The sequence below is a fragment of the Phasianus colchicus genome, chromosome 2 (genome assembly GCF_987193195.1).
Source record: "Phasianus colchicus chromosome 2, bPhaCol1.hap1.1, whole genome shotgun sequence".
Taxonomy (NCBI): domain Eukaryota; kingdom Metazoa; phylum Chordata; class Aves; order Galliformes; family Phasianidae; genus Phasianus; species Phasianus colchicus.
This window is the reverse complement of record NC_143437.1, coordinates 43,006,649-43,031,736: the sequence shown is the minus strand read 5'-3', so window position 1 is coordinate 43,031,736 and position 25,088 is coordinate 43,006,649. Positions and strand designations below refer to the sequence as shown.

Sequence of the window (25,088 nt, the reverse complement as noted above, 5' to 3'; positions counted from 1 at the left end):
CAAGCACTGAATTAAGTATGAGGATTTAGTTTTCACAGGCATACATATCAGTTAAACTATCAATTAAAATAGTACTTTGAAACAGAAAAGCAGGTAAGATTCTCTCCAAAATGTCACAAAATAATAGTCACACAACCCAATAGGGAAAAGAAGCAGTGGCATTTTCATATGTATACCTAATGCAGTAACTCTGAACAGCCAAAGGAGCCCAATTACAAATACTTGCCATTTAAAAGATGTTCCTCTTCAGTTGTAAATTCAACAACATTAAATACACTCCAAGTAAAACTTAAGCTTACAAAGCCCATGCGCTTACTCTTCATAAACCTTAGAAAAACATTCTCAACATGGATTGGCAAGAAATGTCCTTTGATTAACCCTCTATGCCTAGCACAACTTTTTTATTACTATAAACTGCAGAACAGTTAGAGCTGAAATCTCAAGAGCTTCTACAGATGCCTTTGCTAGCAAAGAAAGCCCTACCTGTAACTTTGCATCAGGTTAGGTTCGCAGTAATGCCCCTTACTGAACCTGATGTTTGATGAGCAAATTTGGTGTCAATGTCTAGAAGCATTTGGGCAGTCAGTACCAGAAAACCTAGAAGCATATATGAAAGGCATCGATCCTCTGTACTCTCATATGTCCCCAACATCTTACTTTAAAGCAGTGCAGGTTGTTCTCTTCTTAGTGCTGATTTGTCAGTGCAAGCCAGGTCATTTGCTCCACTCGTACTGTCATGACACCCACTATACTTTTAGAAGTGATAAGGACAAGCCATAAGGACAAGCCATAAGGATAACAGCTGTAGTGGTATAGCCATTATATATACATTTCATAGCAGTTAGGCTACTTCTTGTAGCCCAACAAAAAGTAAAATGTCTTTCATATTAATTTTCAGCCATGGTCACAAGGTAAACAGAGTATTACTCAAAAGTAGAAGGTTTTAAGATTTTAAGATTAGATACGTGCAGTCAAGCTCATCTTCCTAGCCCAGCTGATACCACAGCTCAGAGTAGTAGATGAAGTACAGGAATGCAAAATCTAGTTGAGTGACAGATGGAATTATATCTACAGTACAGCTTATATGCTACAATAATATAAATATAAATAGATACATAAATATATATACAGTGCATTATATGCTACAATAATGTAAATTATTTTTCTTTCTTGAAGAAGTTTTGCTTAAACAAGATTAGCCCTCTGCTGTTGCATGTACACATATGAAAGTTGAGCATATACAAATATTACAAAACCTCAGGAATAACACCCAAAGCAATGGCATTTGCTTTTCATCTGGCTGGTGAACTACCACCCTGCCTACCCACATCATTTGCCTCCTTTTACATTCGGTATTGTTTCTAGAAGTTTATGAAATATAGTTTTATAAACTAATACACAAAAATATTTATTTTTAACCACAATAGCTTTTCTTTTTTTTTTTCCCCTTATTTATTGATTGCCGAAGAATGCTATATGATTGTCTTAACTATCAGATGTTTTGTATTAAAGCAGTTTAAAAGTGAGCAAGAGGACTCCTTTTCAAAGCTGGGTTTGCCTTATATTCTATCACCTGCCCCACAAGTGCAGTAGAGGACCCCCAGAAGCATTTCTGTAAAGCACGTAGCATTAGTCTGGAAGAAAGATCTTAAAAGGAACTACGTGCAAAACTGTGGATTGGGCAGAACAAAGACAAAAGTTATTTCCTTGCTTTAATACAAAAGAATACCAATTAATTCTACTGTGCTGCTTCTGAACACCACACAATGAATGGTGAATTGTATTCAGGGATTTCTTTTCCTGCCAATTTTTTCTGCCTTTAGCAGAAAAGCAAAACTGACAATTTCTTACTCAACGTGTAAAGTTGTTGCCATTGTCAAGCTGATAATATTAGTTTGGTTTTTTTTTATCCCTAACCTGCCAGAATCCAGCTGTTGTCTTAGTCAAAACCTGAGTTTTCCAATAACTAGGAATTGCAGCTGCTCAGAATGGTTCACTAGGGATTTGAACCACCACAAACATTACTCATTTGGTTCTGCCCGAATCAGAGTTCTTTAGCCAAAAGGCAGGGTCAGGCTTGCCTGATTTTTGAGACACACAAGTTAAACGCTTATTTTCTTTTTCTTTTGTTCTCAGAAAAGTAATATTTCTCATTTAGCCTTTGAAAAAGTATCCATAACTCTTAGCTAACGTAAACACAACTTTCAAGGTCTACTTTTCATGGATACTCTACACTAACTGCTTGTGAAAAAAAGATCATGAATTATAACTGAAAATAATCACAATGTTACTGCTCACATCTATCAGTTTTGTCAATGCCAGAAACTAAGAAAGTGTTTCTTATTTGAAATATCTTTACTTGAATGAAATTAATGAGTTTCTTCGCTATGTATTTGTAGCTGCATGCAACAGGTGCTATTATAAATATTAGAGAATTTTGATGGGTAAAAGTGCTGCCCAATTTAAACAATCCAAATTGGAATTAGTTTTGTTTAACAAATGCTGTCACACAAAGTACTGTCAGCAGAGCCTCAGAGCTTATGGGAAATGACTATTTAATGTTTAGCATTTCACTGATATTTATTGTTTCTACTCTCATATATTAACTTCAGATGGGAATCCTTTAAAAGAAAAAAACAAAATCCTAAACTTTCCATTCCTCCAACTCTTGTAAACTGATCCTGCTCAATTATAGACATCACACATCCTAATTTCTTCCTTCGTTTTCAACGTTTCTCTCCAAAAACATAAGAAAGCTATCCTGCTCCCTGAGCTCTGCAGCCCTCTACTTCTTGTCATTCTTCCTCCGTATTTACTTTCCATCTATTTTTTTGAAACATTATTCTGACTATCATCAGAATGACACTCTCATTGCATTTCACTACTGTTTTTGCATTGTGCAGCATAAAAAACTGTCCCATAAAATAGAATTACTGGCTAGCAAGCAAATACCTCTATTTGGAAAAGAGATAGTAGCTTGTTCAACCTCACTGACACAGGGGTGTTTCCCCCACTGGGACAACATAAACATATTTTCCCCGGAGTTCTAGACATATGCATACATGCTGCACATGTACAGACCAGGGACCATCTAAATGAAAACCGTTTTCTGCGGACAATGAAGAACAGCTTCTCAAAGAGATAAAGCAGATTGAATACAGGTTAGGAGGGTACAGCTGAGTTGTTCAGAAACACACTTACAAGCAAACTCATATGAATGTTTATTAAAAATATATATATGTATATATATATATATATATATATATATATATATATATATATATATATACATTGAGCCCTTGGTTTTCATCTTAATGGCTTTCATATTCAACAGGATACTAGCCTACAATATTATGCTAAGGTAATATTTCCTCACAGACACAGGAGAAAGTAAGCCAGGCACTGGACAAACCAGTTCCAGTGTACGCTGTATTTCAGCTGGAGACCTTTTCTTTTTGGTGTTACAAGGCTTTTCCTGTTCAAAAGTGGCACATTACTTTCTTTTGCATCTCAAGAGTTTTTGCTTTTGATGGAGGAAAGAAATTAATAATTAACCTCCATGCAAAAATAGCCAATTATCTGTGATGAAAGTGACAAATCAGTCAAGTAAATATGCAAGCTATATCTTGTTGAGGTATGAAGAAAAGGGTGCAGGGACAGAAACTCCTTTCAGAGTGGAAAATTTTGAAAACATTTCCTCTTGCTAAGTTGAAAAAAGTAAAAAAATGTGTGAAAACAAAGTTTTAGTAGAAAAAAATCTGAATTATTGAACATTCAGCATCCAGTTGCAAAACGCACCTTGTAGAAACTGAAACACTAAGACCAGAGCCATTGCACTGACTTCTGTGAACAACAGGAACTGAACCTTCTTCATGCAAAAAAATCTGTAAGTCACAAATGAACCATTACGACATGCTTATTAGCAAAGGTTTGTTGCATTAAATACCACAGTCTCAAAAAAAAAAAAAAAAAAAAAAACCTGACAAAATTTTTAATCCTAGAAAAGCGGATAATTCATCCCATTCAGCTGACCAGCTCTACCTTCTTTCCCCCCCAAACAAGCTAACACCTTCCCCTTCTTCACAAAGCTTGCTAACTTCCCCCACAGGAAGAAAAGGCTATGAAATGCTCCTTAGACAAAAGGTTCTTTTTTTTTTTTTTTTTTTTTAATCTATGTAGATAGATAAAATCTATGGCTTAGTCTGTTTTCTTTCACTTCTCATTAGCTTTCTCAGAGTCACAATTCATTTTGCCCTGTCTTTATTACTTCTGGTGGTCAGCAAGTACCTGCCAACACTTCTCATTGGCTGCAGTATTTCTAGTTTGGGATGTCCACCAACTTTGCTGCTGAGGACTAAACACCATTGACTGACACTTATCTTCAGCATCATCACAGATACCAAACTTTGGAACTTCTTTTTCAAATGCAACTTCCTCTTTCATGCTTTCAAAGGAGAAAAGTGAAATGTTTCCTTTAAATTCACAGAGGTAACTTAGAACCTAGACAACCTCCTGGAAAGAGAAAGCAGAGAGAACGCATATGTATTTACTTCAGCTAACAGGCTTTTGAACCATCTTCTCACCAGTGGCAAACGTGTTAAATGTAAAACCAACAAAAAAAAATCCAACCACAGTGGATGAAAGAACTTCAAATCTAGTTAATGCCTGCACATTTAGGCAACAAATGTTATGTTATAAAGCAAAAAACAGATTGTCCTTTAACACATAAAAGCTTCCTTACCAATTTTCTCTCCCCAGAGCTCTCATCTTCCATATTCTTTTCTTTAACAGGATACCCATGCTCATTTGGTGCATGTCCTGGCTACAAAACAAGCTTCTCCACTACCACAATATTTTTATTTTTTTAATTGTGTTCATGCCCATGGGTCTAGAGGCCAATTTTTAGTCCTCTCTGACACTGCTTTACACCACCCTGATGGATTAGATTAGATGTCAAGGATGCCATCACTGCACACAGGACTGGTGCCACAATCAGGCCATCCTGCTGATAGCAAGCACAAAAGATTGGGTCACCCAGCACGGACCCGCAGAGTCTCTGCACTTGCCTGCTGCCAGATGATGCCAGTGCAGGGCACTGCTCATGCTATGGGCTTCTAACTCACAGAAGCTGTGGGCTTTTGCCAACTCTCTGCAGCGTAACATTCATCCAGGAAGGCTCAGCACCATCATCTCTGCTGCTCATGGACAGAGGAGGGAGGGGAACCCAAAACAAAACATTACTTTGGATGGCAGATGCATCCAAAGTGCTCTTCATGCTAAGACTGTTGCCAGTAGCATCCTACAGCATGCATATCCGTGCCAGCAGCATCATGTGCTCAGGAGTTTGCTGTGACATGAAATTCCCAATTTCCACTGCTTGCTGCACTTTGATTCATACCACCAAATAGTCTAAGGACACGAACTGAGGCTCACTTCTGGCTGAGCTACATTGAAAGATGCATTCCAGGAATCCCAATCCTATTATCAAAACAGCCATACCAAGGTAAAACAATCAAGATCAGAGTTGAATCCTTACACAAACTGTTTTGTCTTACAAGTCCACTTCTCTTCTGAAGCACTGAAACAGACAGCGTGGATAAGGAATGAAAAGCATGATTTCAGACAGATTTACCTCTCAAGCTAACAGAATTCTAGTCCATTTGATCACATGTCATGTAGTTCTTGGAGTTGCATGTTACGTGCTCCTCTCAGTACAGCAGATCACACAACAGGAGACGTTAAGTGCATTTTAGCTAGTTACAACACTTTCACATCCATTTTCCATCACAAATAGTTTGTCTGTTGGTCTACAGAGATTGGCACAGGGCATCCTCAGGCAGGAACACAGCCACTACGTGCTGCCCAAGATCGCAACACAAACGCCACAACAGGGGAAAATAAAGTGGATGCAAAGAAAACAACAAATCTCACATTCACCACATTTGACTCCAGCAAGTCTGAAAGCATCCTGTGAAAGTCAGAGCCACTGTAAGAGTCAAGAAGAGAAACACCAGGCTCCAATTTTCATGTCTTCAACCCAGTTACTATACGACTGGCTGGATCAGCAGCCTCCCCACTCTTGTTCTGTAACAACTTCCAGCTCATTAGCGAATTTCAACTGTAACTGACACCAGGCTACAGATGTCAAAGATAACTACATTCCTGAGAGTTTTATGGCCACTGGATAAGCTGGAGTGACGCAGTTTAAAAAAAATAAATAAAAGCTGTAGATTTTCTCTTGCCTGCCTAGTAAATCAGCACACAGGCAGCCAAGCAGCCCACACTGTCAGTCATGCCACCTGCTACATCTTCTCCACACAGCCATTAGGGGACACGGCTGGAGAGTATTTGGGACACAGGAGATGGTCAAAAGCAATACAGTGAGGAAGAGGTACAGAAATGCTAAGGTCAGAATGCATAAAGAACATAAATTGTAATTCATCTTCTTACGAAGAAGCATCAGTTTTGCATGATTTCCAAAACGGACAAGCAAATATAGTACTCAATATATCAGAAGCACACATGTAGCTGCAAGAGAAAATAACTTCTAACATACAAAGCAAAACCAGAGGAAAAAAAGTTTTATTTGATCCAACGTTAGTTTCAGGGGGCTATTTAATCACTCACTCTTCTACCCAAGAGCTGACCAAACGTTGCTCAGTCTGAGGCAAGCTTGATGGGAAATGTAAGCTGGCATATGCCAGCACCTTAGACCATTCCCTCCTCTTCTTCCAACTATTCAGTTCATCCCCAAAAAAAGTTTTTTTTTTGCTCTTGGGCACACAGAAAATGTTTTGCTTTGTCCTCCCTTGAGCCAGCAAACAGAAGATCTCAAAATCAGCAACACTGATTTTAAGCAGCAGTGTTGCTAAAAGCAACCTGATTCCAAAGCAGCAGAAGTGGAACAGACAAGACCAAGGTTCAGATGGAATTAAGCAAGCATCATCTTCAGGTAACATTGTTTTCCTCCCCACCATTTCCCAAGATTGGTGGGAGATAGTTTAGATAATAACCTAACATTTTGGTGACTACGCTCTCCATAACAATTCACAGAGAAAGAGCAAATTTATTTTGTACTTATGTTTATTTTCACAATAGCAGTCAAAGTGCTGCACAACAGGTCTATCTCCTGCAGTATACAATAAGAACAGCACTTCCCCAATGATGGCTTAACATTACCAAATAAACATCAGTCCTGGAGAAATGGATATCAGCCATAATCAAAAGCACAGACTTTTTTTATGTTGTTGTGTACAAAACACGAACTGGGATGAGATACCTAAAGAATGCATGCCTTCATCACCACTGATTACTATGGTTTCTTGTAAAATCAATGAATATACGGATATTATAATTAAGAAATATACAAGAAAGTTAGGCTAAACAAGTTAACATGCTAAAGAAGAATGGATGGAAAGTTTACCCTTGCCCTAAGCTCACTGAGAAGACTCCAAGAGGAGCAATCTCCAAAAGAGATCCTTCCCTACTGGTAGTCAGCTCTTAAATGGGGTCTAGGAGAGGTGGAGCCAGGCTCCACCACTTCCAGTAGCACAGGTGAATTGCCTTCATCTGTGCTTCCAGGGCTGACTCATTGTTCACCTCTGGTCAATCAGAGGTTCAGGCTGTGATTCAGCAGTTCCTATACAACTCTACAGTAACTTTTCAGGGAAAAAAAAAAAAAAATGGCTATTCACAATAACTACAACTGAGATGACTGCAATTACTACAGCTGAGAGGTAGGGTTCAGCATGTGCACAGACCTTAGAAAGTTAATAGAACCTGGTGGTTGGGTGGAAGATCTGAAGAGGACATGTGAAGTCAGGCTCTACTGCTGCGTGCTTGATATGTTAGATGTATACTCATGTTCATTTACACTCTTGTATTACATTCATTGCTTCACAGGAGCACACTCATGCTGGTTTCCAGCTAACTGCTTAAAAGCCCATAAAACAACCTACATCTGTAAAAAGTGTTACACCTATGTTTACAAACACATTCTCATCAATGTAAACAAACAGGAAAGACAGAACTATTAAAAAAAAAAAAAGCATCAACACAGCACCAGTGTCACATTACACAAAGGAGCAATACATAAAATCCTGTTCTCTGTGGTTACAACATTACTATAGTACTACTGTAGTATATGAGCTATATACTATAGGAGCTACATGGCACTACTAAAACTCATAAATTTCTAGCCAGTTAGCTTATATTGTTAACCTAGCAAACACCAGTGTAAGTACAGCATTTATCACGCAATAGGTTGTACAGTTTATGACATTCTAAAGCAACTTCACAGCAAAGTAGAGCGATACAAAAAAACTGTTAATACATTGCTGGGTTTTATTTTATCTTTTTTTTTTTTTTTTTTTTAAAGTGGGAAATAGAAGTCATTAATGTTAATAGTGCCAAACACCTAATGGAAATATTTGTCAGCCTACACGATACTTTTTGAACGTGCTACTTAATTACTCCAGGAAAAAGTGAGATAACGACAGGGTTAGTATGTTTTTATGTCAGTGCAATGCTTGCACTAGAAATGATTACAGCGTTAGTAATGAAATACATAATATTACAAGATGGAATAGTGATTTGTTATCAGTCAACAAAACACTTGCAAATAACTGTGACCATGGTTACATTAAAAATCAGCATTAGCACATGCAGTACCTGCTGCAGGTAATACCACTGATCTACTGAAAGCAGAAAGAAAAAAAACAGTACTTAAGAGTAGAATCAATTAAAATGTAGGCATTATTTTTATTATTTTTTCTTATTTGGCATTTCCATCAGATGTAAAGGGGTCTCATCAAAACACAAATTACTAAAGCCCTGCAAGACAGCTAGCACCATCCTACAAACATCTCACCAAATCATGCAGAGAGGCAAGAACAATCACTTGACCAGGCTTGGGCATAGGCATAAAGGGTTTCATCCTAGCTCCCGGCAGCCAGTGAAAGCTTCGCTATGAAGTTACAGTGAGAGTGAGGTACAGCTCATGCTTATTACAATATTGGTTTTGTGCTTTTTTGCTAAGCATGTACTTACTTGACAGTAAATATAAATTCCTGCTATAATTACAATGTTACAGTGATTAATGGCATGAGAGTTCAAATGAGACCAGTCTTAAAACAAACACAAACCTAACTAAACTTGTATTGGCATAACCCCCAGCAGAGGACATGTTGTTCAGTTTTATTTATTTCATGCAAATGTGCGTTCCTATGGCCGACCACTGACACTGCAAGTGTTCCCACTTTAAGTGGGAAGCCAAGTTTGAGGCTCAGAATTGGTCTTCTGCTTTTCAGCCTGGGAAGATGGAAACAGTAAGTCCTGACAGCAATCAAGCTATGCAACACATTGAACACCAGGCTCTTAATTCCAATGATCACTTTAAGAACCAGGCAAGATCCGTGCAATTCTTATTTAGCTCACCCCAGAAACAACAATAAATGAAATTGGATAGAAAACAAACTAAATCATATTTATTTAAATGAAGAACAGTTTGAAGATGAACAGGAAAGATGAATTCTAAATTGAATCACACCACTGGAAATAGATATCAAGTTCACTAGAATTACTCCTTTTACAAGAAGTTGCAGCTCATAATCTGGATGCACAGTTCATGAACATGAGTGTTCTTCACTCCTTTCTGCTTAAGGTTATGTCATTTCTAGTTAGGTTAGATAAAAAGAGAGAACAAGTATGTCTGTTAGTGATTATAAGGCTAGGAAAAAAAATGCACTTGGCTAAATAGAGGGGAACAAGAAAAACATTCACAAATTTTGTCAAGGAAACTCTCATATGCTTAAATTAAGACTCTTCTATCAGATTCAACATTGATATTAAAGAAAAGAAGAAAAAAATGTCAGTTGTTCAGTCTACAAAATTGAGAACAATGAATGACCTTTCATTATTAAGAACGTAATATTCCTCTCTTGTCATTTGTGTTTTGAAATTACATTGGAATATTTTTTTTAGTTCTTATTTCAGAATCATGTCATTTCATAACCACGCTTATTCTAACTTTTCTATAACTACATCCGACAGTCCATAACCCTGGTCTCATTGCAATAAAAATTCTGCAAGTAGGCTCAGTTCAGCAGAATCAAATTTATAACATCAATAAATCTCTGAAATCCAAGACAGCATCTCCAAGCAGTGAAATATCTAAACCTTAGCTCTGTTTTACAAACACATTAATCATGAACAGATTGAACAGGACCATAGTAAAGGGATCATCATCTGCATCCATCTGACTTCTTTTCAATGGTTGATGAAATATTCTTAAAGCAAAATTCTCCATTATTTCCACCACACTTTGCCAAAGCTTTCTGGCAGACCCTACTATTCAGATACTCTACAGTTGCTTTTTTGTTAGCTGATCCTAGCCAAACAGCTTTGCCCCTAATGAAAAAGTGGCCCAGTGTTTGCTACAGAACCACAAGCAAACAAGGATTTTCTCTTCAAAAGTGATTAGGTATTTCTGAAAGCAGGTGTTACTAATAAGAAACCACTTTGCAGCACTGTCTTCAGCTTTCCACAAAGCTTTAACAGTAAAAACATAAAAAGACTTAAACAATCTCCATTTAAAAAGCAATGCGAGAGTAGGCAATAATAGTTTTTATAGTTGAAGATCTGCTAAAAGGTCCTAGATTGTCTCTATATGATAAACACTGTAAGACAGCCAAGAAACTGAGACACTCATTACTAAAGTTAAAAGGCAAAACAAAAGAACTAAGTCTTTTACAATTAAAAAAAAAAAATCATCACAAAGCATAAATCAGAAGTCGTAGTTACTCAGAATCTGCATATAAAATCCTTGAAGAAGTAAACCACTTCCATCATAGCAGGGAAAAATATTAAAGGTTAAAAATTTAGACCACTGGTGATGAGTTCAACCCACATCTATCTTCCATTGACTGAGAACAGTTAAGCTTAGAGAATCCCACACATTTACAGACAGACTATAGAAATTAATTATTTGAAGTTTAGCCTGACAACAAAGACAATCTGGGCTTATACAGACTATACCTTAACACCCTGGTCTCAAAGAGAAGATGTGTGTTCTCTTTCCCCATATCCACTTCTCCTTCATCTCTTTAAACTTCAATACTTTCAACAGCCAAAGGTAATTTGATAACTTTTTTTTTTTTTTTTTTTTTTTTTGACACAGCCTCTAAAATAACAATGAAATATTTTAGAGGATTTCACCACTTTGGGAAGACTTCTACCTTCAAAAAAAGAGATCCTTCAAATATCTGTCAGATCTCAGCGATCTGCTTTTCAATATTTTATTTCTATGTAAGTAACACAGCTGGAATTTTCAGTGATGCCTAAAGCAATCAGCTGCTTGCTCCTATTACCCATAATATACATATATATATGTGTGTGTGTGTGTATACATTATATATATGTATGTATGTATGTATGTATGTATGTATGTATGTAACTTACCTACTTTCTTCCTTCTACTTCTCTGACCAAACACAATACACAGGAGAAAAATCAAAGCTGCTTTATTCTACCAAAATTTCATCATCTTCAGGACTGTCAACACAAATTTAAGAAAACTTTAAAAACAAACAATGGTTTTAAGGGGTTAGGGTGGATTTTTTGTATTTGTTATACTGCATGATCTCCCACAATATCCTTAGCAGAATGCTTGTGGGTTTGGTAATGCAGTCACTGGGACAAGTGCTAGACAATCCCTTATTGAAAATCAAGGGCTCTTTCTAGGGTCCCCTGTCAGAAATCAAAGGTCTCTTTCTATTACACTTCAAACAAAGATATTTAACATGGAATACTATAACCAGCTGAAGTTATGTTAGTAGATACAACATAACTCTACAAATATGAGTCTGATGTATTCCTTCCCCCATCCCATTTCCTGTACTAAAATCTGTCATCTGATGAAAAAAAAAAAGATAACTGCATTCCAACAACACTAAAAGAAGCTTGCTCTGTGGTGTTTGAGGATCCATTTGAAACAAAACTATTTCACTGCTTCTGCACACACCTAGTATTTCATACTCCCCTCGAATAACAAAATAAAAAGGAAAAAATAAATTAAAACCCAACAGCCTTTTTAAATGACTAGAAAATAGCACCACAATTCTACAGTCAACTCAAAATTTGTCCAGGTGTTCTTGGATCTCTTCTGTGATAACACCCAGCTTGACTCTCCTGATCATCAAGGAATACTATTAAATGTCTTCAAACAATGATAAACAAGTGTACTACTGAGCCACAGATGGTCAAAGACTGAAATAATCTTTCCTGTATTTAACTTCACCTTAAACATCTTCCACATCTTTAATCCAAAATTAAATAAAAGGCAGTGAAAGGCTTTGGATCTAGTCTAGCATCAGCAGTGGTCCCTCTCAATGCAAGGGCTGCCAAATAACTACCGTAAGAATAAACATACTTAACATGCTTAACATCTATAGTTGCAACTCTTCTCCAACTCACTTTCAGGATACAAACCTGACCACAAGTCATTTTGAAATGTGTTGAAGCAAACAACCATCCATCCTGTTAAGCTAGACCTCTGCTTATAAAACCTTCATTTCCCAAAATCCTGTAGCATTCTATTCTTTCCTGAAAGATGACTGTTTTTACTCAGCTCAGCAAAAGATTGGCCATATATGGACAACAACAAAGACAACAAATGGCTCTTTTCCCAGTGTATTATCAAACCAGGAAATTAGGCATCCGAGGTACTCTTCCTTACTTACTCTGTCAGAGCAGAGAGGAAACATTCATGAGTTTGTCAATCATCCCATTTCACACGAAGGTGAACGGATGCTTTTCCTTTATAGCAGCAGTCCCCAAACCAGACTCGTAGAAGATTAAAGCTCTCACACAGTCACATGAGATAACAGTGCTAACGATGATAGTTGAAGGTACATGGCAAACGGATGCATCCCCTAGGGCTTGGCACAGGAGAGAAAAAATTAAAATTACACATCAATAAATTCAGTAGCACAAAGAATGGGAACAGGAAGAAATCAAATCCTTTATCTGTTACTCAGTAAAGCCTTAGACATTTCTATACCGTTGCTAATATTTAAGTCCAGTGTTATACAAACCTGAAGCATGCTATCAGTATGACACATTTTGCTCTCTGACACTCAGACCCGTGCAAAGTTCTTTTGCCCTTCCACACTCAACCAACAGTTGAACTCACTTTCTTTAATGAGAAAACATCTATACAAGGAATCCATATCTGAACAGCTCTGAAAAACAGATTTAAAGTCCAGACAGGTTAAAACTTCCTAAGCAGATCAAGGAATACAGTCTTTCCTTCACACTGGAAACCCTGCAAAGAAACCCCTTCCAGAAAGTCAGCTCAGCTGCCTAGAAACTCAGTGACAGGCCAGACTATGCCTTTTTAAGCCGCAAAAAAGGAAATGATTAAGGAAGCAGTAAAATGTAAGTGCACCATAAAAGGCATTTACCAGAAAACTAGCTGCTGCCTGCAATAAAGAATGTGCCTTATTTACACACACGGGAAAATTAAAAAAAAAAAAAAAAAAAAAAAACAACAACCACACCATTGTCCCAATAACATATATAAAAGAACAGTATCACAACATCTCTTCAATGAAAAAATATGAACTGATGTGTTACACTATGTTTGTTTTGTTGTTTTTCTTTCTAATCTGTGCACAGCTTAAAATCAGCAAGTAAGTATGCAGAAGGGAACAGATAATTAAGCGAAACTACAGCTCTTACAAGCAGTTTTCCTCTCCCTTATTTTGATGATTAAATCAGTCAGACAGTGGGCCACTTCATCTGCTCAGTGCTCCACTTGGAGATGCCAGAACACTGAAAAACAATTATGTGAGTAAGAAATGAAAAACTGAAGAATGGTAAACTAGTTTACAGTGATATATGGACTGTCGCAAGTCCACCAGTCAAGAGAAAAAACAGAAAGTCAAAAGTCAGGAAAACTAAAACAAATTCAAGATAAATCTAGCAAATGCTTGAACACAAACTAGAACAAACTGTAGTTACATGTTGATCTGGAAGAAAAAAGAAGTCAGAAATATGCTGAATGCCATTCATTTCCTGAAATATGGCATCTTCTTGCTTTTCATTTGCAAAAGAGAAAGATGCAGTTAAATATAATGAACTAAAGAATACTCAGAAGTCAAATATTCCTCTTGGGGCAGTTCCACTGGGCTTCCTTCAAACCTGGTATTTCTCTTTCCCTGACCGTTATTCTAGCAGTTTTCCCATGTGTGTGCACATGTCTGTGAGTTAGGGTGCTTGGATGGCATGCTTCCACAAATGTCCCCCAAAAATAAAACAAATTACACTGATGGACTTGCAATCCTGAGCATTGCCCTGAAGGGCAAGTGAGGAGCTGCCTCTGCAGAACCTGAACAAAAGGTCTGTATGTTTGTTCTAATATTCCAACTGCTATAATAACGGCACTGTCCTTAACATAATGTTAATACTTGTCATAGACACTAGAAGAGTAAAAAGCTGTTGTAAGCCTGAAACACAACTTTTGATTCAGAAGAGCCCCTTCAATATACTCTGCGTGCTGCCCTTTTTACAACCTCTATCTAATGTTTTGTTTTCTTAAAACCTGCTCAAGAAAAAACCTCTCTTAAAATCGCATCTTTGTCGTAAACAGGAACTGCAGACTTGGTGAAGGAGAGGTGTTTTCCGCCATCTGTCAGACATGCACATAAGGAAAGATGAGCAGCAGAGCTGTGTAAATTACATTAGAAAAACACATCGCCACTGCCACTTTTAACACCCTCCTTTTCTCTTCATTTCCATTTTCTTTATAAACACAAAAGGCAGTTTGTTCCCTTAAGCTGGTGCCAATTTACGATTCTCCAGAACGGCTATGTGAAAAACTTAACTGTTTAATATGATTTGAATGACAAAAAAAAAGCAACTCACAGGATGACAATAGTTTCAGATGAGATTGCTATGAAGTAGAAACTGTGTGCACCAGCCTCCAAAAGCAAACTGTGATAAAGAACAAAGCTTTCACTGGTTTAACATGATTTATTCATTAGTTCAGACCACCCAACAGTGTCCTTTCAAGTTTATTTTCCTCAAATCCAAAACTAAAACAGTCTTCATTTAATTCACAAATGCAGCTAGAGATATATCACCCTCGTTAAAAAAAAATCTATTTGAAATGTTTATATGAATATACATTTGCATGCAAGTGTTCCATTCTTGTCAGTGAATCCCACTCATTTAATGAGTTTTAATGAGATTTGAGTTGCAAAAACATCTTTGGCCTAGAAAAATGAATAGCCACGACCATAAACAGAACAAGTATCTTCAAGCTGTTAAACAAAACAAACTACGTTTTTATAACAAAATCATTTAATCATTTTATCCTACTGCTTTTAAACCACTTCTAGAAGTTTTCTCCAGCAAGATTTACTTTGACCACTGGGTGACTTGCCCTATGGCATACAGTATGAGGCCTGCTCTCAAAGTAACACCTCCTGTTTTTATTATGTTGACCCACAACATCAAAGTGGATGTTGGTGGTAGGGTAATAGAGGTTAATACACAATACAGTAACGCGATTTGTATTAAACAATGCTGTGGCAGACAGGATCAAGGTGATAGTGCTTCAACTTAACACATTTTAGTTTTTGCCTAGGAGAGCAAACAACACATTTCCATCATAAAAGATATTATTAACAGCAGTAATATATATCAGATATTTAGCCCATTTGAATCAAATTTGTGCAGTGTTATGCATTTAGTCTCTCCTGCTATATCAGTCAGTTAACTCCCTGTCGTAGCATAATCTACAGAGGAAGAAATTAGAAGTTTTACTGAAATCAGGTTTGTGAAATATTTCAAAATAAATTCCCTCTTGTTTTGTTAAATACTCCTCATGAATTAAAATTTCCAACACCGCTTTGAGGGACCAATGTCAGGAAATCAGTTCACAAAGCATGGACAATCAGGTACAACAAAAAGATCAAATGACGGAAGAAAATACCACAGCAACTGAAATCAATGACAAATCTTGCATTAAACTAAGCGGAGCTGCAATTTTGTTCTGTTTCCAGGAAACACAAATGCATTACATCAGTTGAGATGCACTTCCCATTATGATGACTCAATTGCAGAGTCCCTTGGTAAATTACATTGGAGAGGGAAGAAGCTACCGAGAACAGCACTGACCACTCCCCACAAAATGATGCTTTATATATGTATAAAACATAGTTTTGGGAATGCAAAGAAATTAAAGCCATCATTAATGCAACCTTACTACTAAGGAGAGAACTAATAAACATGCAACACACACACACACCCTTTTAGAAGGTCAAAAGAAACAAGACATGTGATTATCTTAATGTCTTTTCAAATCCAAAATTCAGCCCTTCAAATACATTTTGATCTCATGATCACTTCCAATCAAATCCGACTCAATTGTACACATAGCTGATGAGTTAGCAGCTATGAAAATGAGAGAGAAATGAATGAAAGGCTGCTGAAAGACAATAGAAGCTCTGCCCACCTTATAGGGCAGCAGATGTTCCTTTAAGGTAAAAAGGCCAGGTAGAAAGAAGTGGTTGGAGAAAGTTAAGAGAGAAGAAAAAGATCCAGGAACATCCAGACATCAGAATAACTAGCATCCACTGAACTGCTTGGTATTTAGAAGTTAGTGGCCTTTGTCTTTCAACTCCTTCAATTTCAACTGCTCCATCACAGGTGCAGAGATGAGCAGATTCCCAGAGTTCCAACAGATAAGCCATGCAAAGTAACTGAAAACATGAAGACACAAAATAGGAGAGCAGTACTGATTGGGTGGTACCCAAATTATGCACTGCTCCAAAAAAAGAAAGCATTACAGCATTAAGATGACAATATCTGTATTACAGTATTTTCCCAAAATAACTCGTAATTGCATAGCTAATTGTTTTGTTTTTAGTACAGCATTATTACCAAACAAGTATCAAATAGAAATTAACTGCTAAAAATTTAAAAAAAAAAAAAAATCCCAAAACTGAATTCAAAAGGCTCACTGAGCTGGGCATCAGCAGATACTAATGTGATCAGACTGAAGGACTAAAACTTCGCATGCAGAGCTTCACAGCGAAAAGACAAACACTAGTAAAGGATCGTGTGTAATGTCTAGCAATAAAAGACAGGAAGCCGCTGTTACCCACGCTTTCACATGCAAATGACAGCGCATATTCTGAATAGCAACACAGGAAGGGATCAGCAACCAACACATAGACTGATGATACATTACTCCACCATTACTGTATGATTTCAAACATGCTCATCTATTTCTCTTTATTTTTGCCCTTTATTGACCCTCTTCCTAAAGAGATAACAATCATTTTGAAGTTTAATAGCTCTGAAGTAACTTCACAAAGATTTCCCAACTGAAGCAAAGATGCAGGTTTGAGTTATGAAGTATCTATGAAAAATATCCCTTTACAGAACAGAAGCTCTCACTCAGTACAGCCTAATACTTCACTTCTTAACCTACTGCACAAGATATATATAGAAAGAGCAGATTTCAACTTCCTTACCATTCCTCCTTCCAGATCCATAAGCACCAGAAGAACTGTTGTCAAACAAGAAATTTAAAAGCCCCATTTCAGAAGTGCTAGGGGAGAAGCATCTCTTGGCAGTGCAGAATGGCTAGGAGCTTTGATTTGAATGCAAGGTTGCTAAAACAAGAATCTGCAAAGTGCTACAAGAGTGGTTCAACATTTAAAAAAAAAAAAAAAAAAAAAGTACACACAGCTCAGTGAATGAAAAAAAACAAAACATTAGTCTTGCATCCAAATCAAAGTAACAACTTCAACATCATCTTGTCAACAAGAATCGAGGTTTGTCCCAGACGAGGTTACCATCAGCAAGAAGTATCCAGTCACAGTGATGCTTGCTATGCTCACAGCATAGTCATGGCTAAAGTCACCCGAGACTATTCATGTAGATGTAGAGAAAGGACAGGCACTCCTGCATGTAGCCAGATTTATGCTTTAATAAACTGTTGGGGAGTGGGGGTGGAACTCACACAGGAACAAGGTAGATAAGCTATTAAATTACAAGTCCAGCTTACAGTAAAACACCAGACAGAACAGTAAAACTTTCAATGACCTAAGAAAATAATGGTAAAAGACATGTCTTGAGATTGTCAAACAGCACTTAGCCAGTCAGTGAAGTAACAGTAAGGCACAGAAAGTGAAGAAATAAATTAAAAGGTTATCTGTAAGGACATTCACTAAATACATAAGACTCACCAGACACCCTTTGTATTGTCAATGGAAAGAAGGGAAAAAACAGTTAAGCAGAAAGAAAACATTTGTGACATTAAAAGGAAAGATAAAAAAAAAACTTTAAAAGTCCTAAATCTTACATTTCAGTGAAATCTTAAACATCCTTGAAAATACTTCTTCAAAACGCATCAGTTTGCTGAGATATTTACAGAGCTAGTTTTTCATCTACTCAAAAAGAAACCTCTCATAACTTTCCCTATAAGGACGAACATTTTCTTCTGTTGTAATCACATTCCTTTCAGCAATAAAAATCTTAAATTTTTATTACCATTCCAATCTTCTTTCTGTTTCTACCCCTTTGATGCTATTGCCATAGATGGATATGCCTCTATCATTTTTCTTCAGTGTAAGACAGACACTATCAACACAAGCTCTTCAGTCATCCCTGGTAAATGACAAACTTCATCTTCTCCTTACCCTATAAGCACTCATTTACAAACTTCCACAACTTCTAAGAAGCCCTCCAAAGCAACAAACTGAAAAAAAAAAGCATAGACAAGTTAAATACTTGCAGTCAGGCAGCAAACCACATCCTCCAGCAATCGTTCCCAAGAGGACTGGGTACATCTTTCATTCAAGGCTATGTAGGTGCTGTCACTGAGTCCTAAGAACAAGGTCCATAGCAACAAGATCTGCCCTAGTGCCACAACTGGTACAAAGACTCCTCTGCTGGTCAATATGGCAATGTCCATGTACAAGTAAATAAATCATGCTAGAGCTGTTCTCAAGCCACAGAATAAAGGGGTATAATGCAGCTTGTGTCCACACAGCCAATGCTTCTCTATGCAGGAGGCCAGGGGAGAAGAGCGCTACTCCCCCTGCCTTTTGGGAACGGTCGCCCTTCAATTCCTCCCAGCTCTCAAGCAGACACTTAGGCACAGGTCAAGGCTTGACCAGGGTGCACACTGAAAATCGAGCAGAATGGACAGGGCTAAAGCTGGAGCCCACAGTCTCTCTCTGCTTAAAAGCGTAAGTGCTGCACACGGAGCCAACAAAAGCCCAAAAAAGGTTTGAAAGAAACAGGCAATCTGCAAGCACATTCCTATTCCCACGCAGCCAATGAATGTCCCTACAACACACAAGATCATCCTATTCTTCACCACAAGAGCTACGCCAGGAGTTGCGAAGGGAACATGCTGCTCAATGAGACTGCAGGTCCCCCGTGCTCCCCAGTCTCTTTAAAGCATTTCTTAAAAGGACACCTCTAGTCCCAAGACCCTCTTGCATTCACAGTCGCAAACTGAAGGCCAAAGAGCTACGCTTCAGGTGAGAGTCATGAAAAGACAGCTCTCCCAGGAGCCTTCACCAATGAAAACTGATGCCTGAAGGAACAAAACAGCCAGGCACTTGCACAGAAAAGCGATTTGCTCACAAGCGCGAGACACAGGAGCCTGGCAGGATGAAACCTGAGTGCACTGGCTGAGGCAGTGCCTGTTTTGAGAACAGATTAGTTCAGCTTCCTGTTACATCAAACAGCAACTTTCATCAGTCCTATGTTCGCTTAAAAAAAAGAAAAAGAAAAAACTCTACTGACATCACACTTAGGGCTGGGCAGAAAGTGGCAGATTAGGAAATACCATGAGTCACTGCAAATACAGAAGACACAGTAAGAGTTTTAAAACTGCTGTGTAAAATCTAGTGTTACGGGGAAGAAAAAAAGAAAACAACAAAAGATAACAGGTAATACAAAGTGAACTACACCAGAACTAGAGTAAGGGTGGTGGTCTGCCTTCAAACAAACAAGAAGTCGTTGAAAGCAAGAACATTATAAAAATGACAGGGTAAGACACAGGCAGGCTGCAGGAAGGAACAAGAGCGACACAACTCAGCAATCAAGAAGGAAACATAGACTAAAATAAGCTGATGGGTGGACAAAGAGCTGAAAATACAGATAGACCTGAAAGAAAAAAAAAAAAAATGATGCAAAGAAAGCACAGATGACAGAACTGTGCTCCCTAAAAGAAATCATTCTGGACAAGTTTCCAAACTATCTTTATATGCACAAAAGTAAAAATATGAAGAACAGTGTAAGAATGATTTCTCATAAACTTATCTGCAATGTGTTAGGAAAAAAGACTGCTGCTGGAATACAGAGGCGCACCAAGGAATACATTTGAAGACAATTAGAACAGAGGGTCACAGCTTCAGCAGTCTTAAGTAAATAAGGCATTATGAAAGAAATACAATCGGGAAATAAAAAAATAGGCCATGAAGCAAAGTACAAAAGAACAAACAGGATACACACTTGGCCACCACAGTCCAGCTAAGCATCCTATTCTCTGAACCAGCTGAACACCCCTGTGTTGCAGAAAGCGTTCTAACATACCTAGGGCAAAGGAAGGTGCATCTCTCCTGCCAATTATGAAATTTCCCCACAGGGTGATGCAAAGTAAACTGTATTATTAAGGTGGACATAGCAATGCTTGCCAGCAGCCAAACAAGGCTGCTATTTTGGAGTTATAGTACAAGATGAATCAGGATAATGAGAGACACAAGCTTTCTGTACAAAGTTATTAGAACTTAGGATGAAAAAGTTTTTCTTTCCTTTAGGAACTATTTCTGGCATGACTTCAGGGGATTTTTTTTTTTTTTAATGCAAGTGGAAGGGTAAGAGGAAGGAAGAATGCTGGAATTATTAACAGCTGAATAAACTTTGTTAAGAGAAGTACAGCTCAACAGCGCAGGAGTTTGCTGATAATACAGAAACAAGAAATCAGATCAATAACTACTAATGAAGGTATTAAATCTTCACGGTTTCCAGATGGGAGGTGGATTAACTGGTCTCATAGATCCTGACAGTCTCTTCTTTAGGTCCCAGCATTCAAAGTGAGATTAAAACCACTGCCTCTATGTTGACATTTTTTTATTACTATTTTAATTAGAAATCACTAAAACAAGTAGAAGTTCTTCTGAAGGCAGCAATTAATATCCAAAAGCCTTCTACCTTCTTATTCTTGAGCCAGGACTATATATATAGACTATATAGACTATATAAAGTCCTACAAGTGACAAAACAAAAGACCCCTATATTTTATTGTTAAAAGTCTCACTCACCTACATTAAAACTTGTTGTCAATGTGTTTTCTAATAGAATACAATATTCAGAAGCAAAGCAAAATTTTTTTTTTCTCCTTACTGCAAACTATAAGATGCTCAGGATCAGGACTTCAGCAAGGTTTGTAAGGTGACAAACACTAGAAAAATTATATATAAAAGTAACTCCAAGTAAACGAGTTCCTTGTAAGTATGTAGATGATACACTTTTCAAAAGTAATTCATACTTCTGCTCACTTCTAGGTTGGAAGAAAGCATTTTCAGTCTGTACTAGGAGTGCCTGATCAATTCATCAGTTTATGATGACAATTTAGAATTCATTACTCAGAATGTTCCTTTTTCAAAAAGAAACACCATGAGAATTTTGGAACATTACTTTGTTAATAAAATCACAGCTGTGATTCTGATACCTACCTTTTGAACTACCTCATGTTCAACACAACAAGACATTGTCTGGCATTGCAGAAGCCAAAGTCTTCTATTAACATCAGCCAAGTTGGTTCCTCCCACACCAATTATAACAGCTTGACAAGAAGAGGTGATGAAAAACCAGAAACATGTCACTTTCTCACAAGCTTTTAAAAAGAAGGGACCAGAACAAAGGGACAAAAATCCTGACTGAGTCAAAAAAAGAAGGGGAGGGGGGGAAAAAAAAAAATAGAAAAAAAAATAATAAAGAAAAAAATGGCCATTTAAAGGAAGAGGTCAAAGCTGAGCCTTGATTTAATTCAGTTGCCACATCCAACCACATCAACTTGCCATATCCCACAAGATAAGTAAAGCTGAGCTGCAACAGCCTGCAGACTGGAGAACAAAGAGCTGTCAATCAGTAGGTGGCACTCTCCAAGTTCTGCCAGCACGGAGCGGGGTACCAGCACAAGTCAGGACATTGCACAGTGAAGTCTGGGTCTTCAGGAGAAGTATTAACAAGAAACAACGAACGACTGTTACCATACCTGATGCCCACGGATTAGTGGCTTAGTTTCAATGTGAGACCACAATCCTTGTACCTGCTCTCTTAAATTCTCAGGAATTACAGTTTCTGAGTGCAGTAAACATTCTCGATGGATATTGCTGTACAGCAGTGTACTAAAATCAGCATCTCGCAAAATTACCCATTAAGAATGCCTGAGCTGCAGCATTATAGCTACTTACACAGATAGAAGTCAAATGGCTGAATGATAAAAAGGCACTTCTCAGCATTACGAAAACATTGCGAAATTATTTAAATTTTGCTATGGCTGTTACAACAAATGGGATATACAACCAAATATTTTGGAACAATATATGAATTGCTACTCCTCTGATCTACACACTACTGAAAATGCAGCCCATGCAACAACAGCAACAAAAAAAATCAGTTGTTTTTAGAGTTCAAGTCAATATAAGATTCGACAAAAATGAAAATGTTGCAACATAAAACAAGTGTCAAATTCTTAATTCCTGCAACTAGTCTGTCTTCATTTAACAGTTCTAGGTGGTTTTGTATTTTAAATACCAATCCAAATTAACACGTGGTACTGCTCATTTGGTAAAGCAGTAAAGGAAAAGCAGATGTAGCAACAAAGTTTGAGCACAGGTACTCGTAATTGAAACGGCCAGCAGAGGGAGCATAAAAATGAAATAAAAAATACAAATGGCTCTTTTTATATTTTGTTTTTCTTGCAATTTTTGCTTTCTTTCAGAGGAATAATGTAAGAAGTGCAAAACTCAACTTACATGTTTTTAATACCAAGTATTAAACATAATGACTGGAAAGTACAATATGCTTCCAAGGAACACTAAAAAAAAAACTAGCTCGCATTAGCTCTGCCAAACTGAAAGACAAGTTTTATCACAAGCAAGAAGAAACATCAGTCAACAAGCTGCATAAACCATTTCCAGCTTGTAAACCCACAGACAAAGAAACTCACATTCTTATTTTACAAATCTAAAACGAAAGTTATGTTTCAAGAATTGAGAGACAAGTACATCTAGTGTATTTCTATTATAATGCAAAACCCATGTTTACACTTTTCAGGTTCTCACCACGTGCAGCTGATGGCTGAAACACCAATAAAAGGAGGGAGGACATGAACGGGTGGTCGGAGGCTGAGATGAGCAGTCACACCCCTCTCAAAAGTAACAGAGACCATGTCCTAAAGCCCATGCATGCACTGTCCTGCTAGTTCACCTGAAGCCAGGAGTAAGTTTACTGAACCAACCGGGCAGGCTTTCCTCCTTTGTAGGCTACAAGCACTACATGCCCCCAGGCTGTCAGGCAAACAGTGACAGCAGAGCAGAGGAGACTATAGGACAAAGGATTAGTTATTTCATAAGTAAACTGCATGCTTCATGGACAACCATTTGTATAAATACCAAACTCACCAACGCTCCTGTGCTGTGAAGTGCATGTGTTCGCACAGGGTGGACTCACCTTCCATACCACTCCCCGTGGTCTGCATGTACGCATGAGCCCATTCACCCTTTAATTGAAACAGGAGTGCCTCTGACTAGGATACATGGTGATCCTACACCTTCCTAACAGGGTGTTACAAAGCAGCCACCTCGTTGACAGCTGCCGAACAACCTCACCACTGCAACTACACTCAGCTTTAGCCATGCTTCTCTAACCAACAGAGCTAAGGACCATTCTGTTTTCTGCATCAGCATCTAAATTTTAAGGATGGTTTAATTGCAAAACCAAACTCTGTCTACAAGAGCTTCATTGCTGGAGATCATCAGTCGGCTAAGACAACCCTGACTGCAAGTAATAAAGACACAGACCAAAAAAAAGGGTCAAGCCAAGATTTACTTTCCCACCACCTCAGGTAACAAGAATACTTTTCACTTTATTCAAACTTTCATCGCTATTTTCTCCTGCAATTACAGCTATTACTGCCTCTACTCTTAGTTTCACTCCATCTCAAAGCCTTTGGCACCTGTTACTGGTAGCTGCAGGAAACGCTGCATTGCTAAAAGAGCAGACGAACAACTCCATATAAAATATCAATACGCTGATAATACTCCCAACAAGCAGGCAGCCCCCATAATGTAAAATACTCACACAGGATTAATGGATTAAATTTGCTATACATGTGTGGCTCGCGAGATCTTCTGCACAGAAGGAACGTGGAACACTGCCTTGGAAGCAAGACGCATCACAAAGCCCTGGTGTGCCTGGCAACCTGCAGTGCCCCAGGTGTGGTAGAACGTCAGTAAACAACTGGCCCAGGATGGTAGACTTTCTATGTTTCCCAGAACACCATGTCATGTACAAAATCACAGACCTGAATAAAATTAAGAACACCGCACACAGTTCATATAAGCCTCTGCAGCCCCACGTTTAGGTCAATCTCGAGGAAAAAAAGTCACACATGGCACATAGGGAGTATTGCAGAATCTAAAATTTTACTAGAATCAGTAACCTGGTGATGAAATCCTGATTTGAGCGTGCGCAAGTCAAATGAGGTCAGGCAAGAGGAACACACCTTGAGCAACTTCATTGTTTTCTGTTGTGAAGATTCTGCTAGGTCCCTTTTAAGACTTCCCTCCCCAAGAGCTCATCTCAGTTCCCTACAGAACTCTTCAGTTTTCCTCTGTGAAAAATATTTTGACTTTTTTTTTTTTATTTTTAATCTTTAGAGTGAAGTAGTGTATGCATATGTGTATGATCTGGATTCTATAAAACAGTTCAAGAAACAGAAGTGATGAGATGCAGCACAGTACCTTCATTACTCCCTATGATCTTACCTTGCAAAC

The 25,088-nt window shown here is 37.9% G+C and overlaps 1 protein-coding gene and 1 long non-coding RNA gene across 2 annotated transcripts in view; both read right to left on the bottom strand.

Moving 5' to 3' along the window:
* Positions 1-25,088, bottom strand: part of PDE10A (phosphodiesterase 10A) — a 153,375-nt gene that overhangs the window by 124,920 nt on the left and 3,367 nt on the right. The gene's annotated exons all lie outside the window — the stretch shown is intronic.
* LOC149918983 (uncharacterized) lies at positions 3,985-25,073 on the bottom strand. Its single transcript, XR_016464287.1, has 3 exons — positions 24,394-25,073; positions 11,458-13,830; positions 3,985-9,673 (listed from the first exon to the last, which is right to left on the bottom strand). It is a non-coding gene; the product is annotated as an uncharacterized LOC149918983 (long non-coding RNA).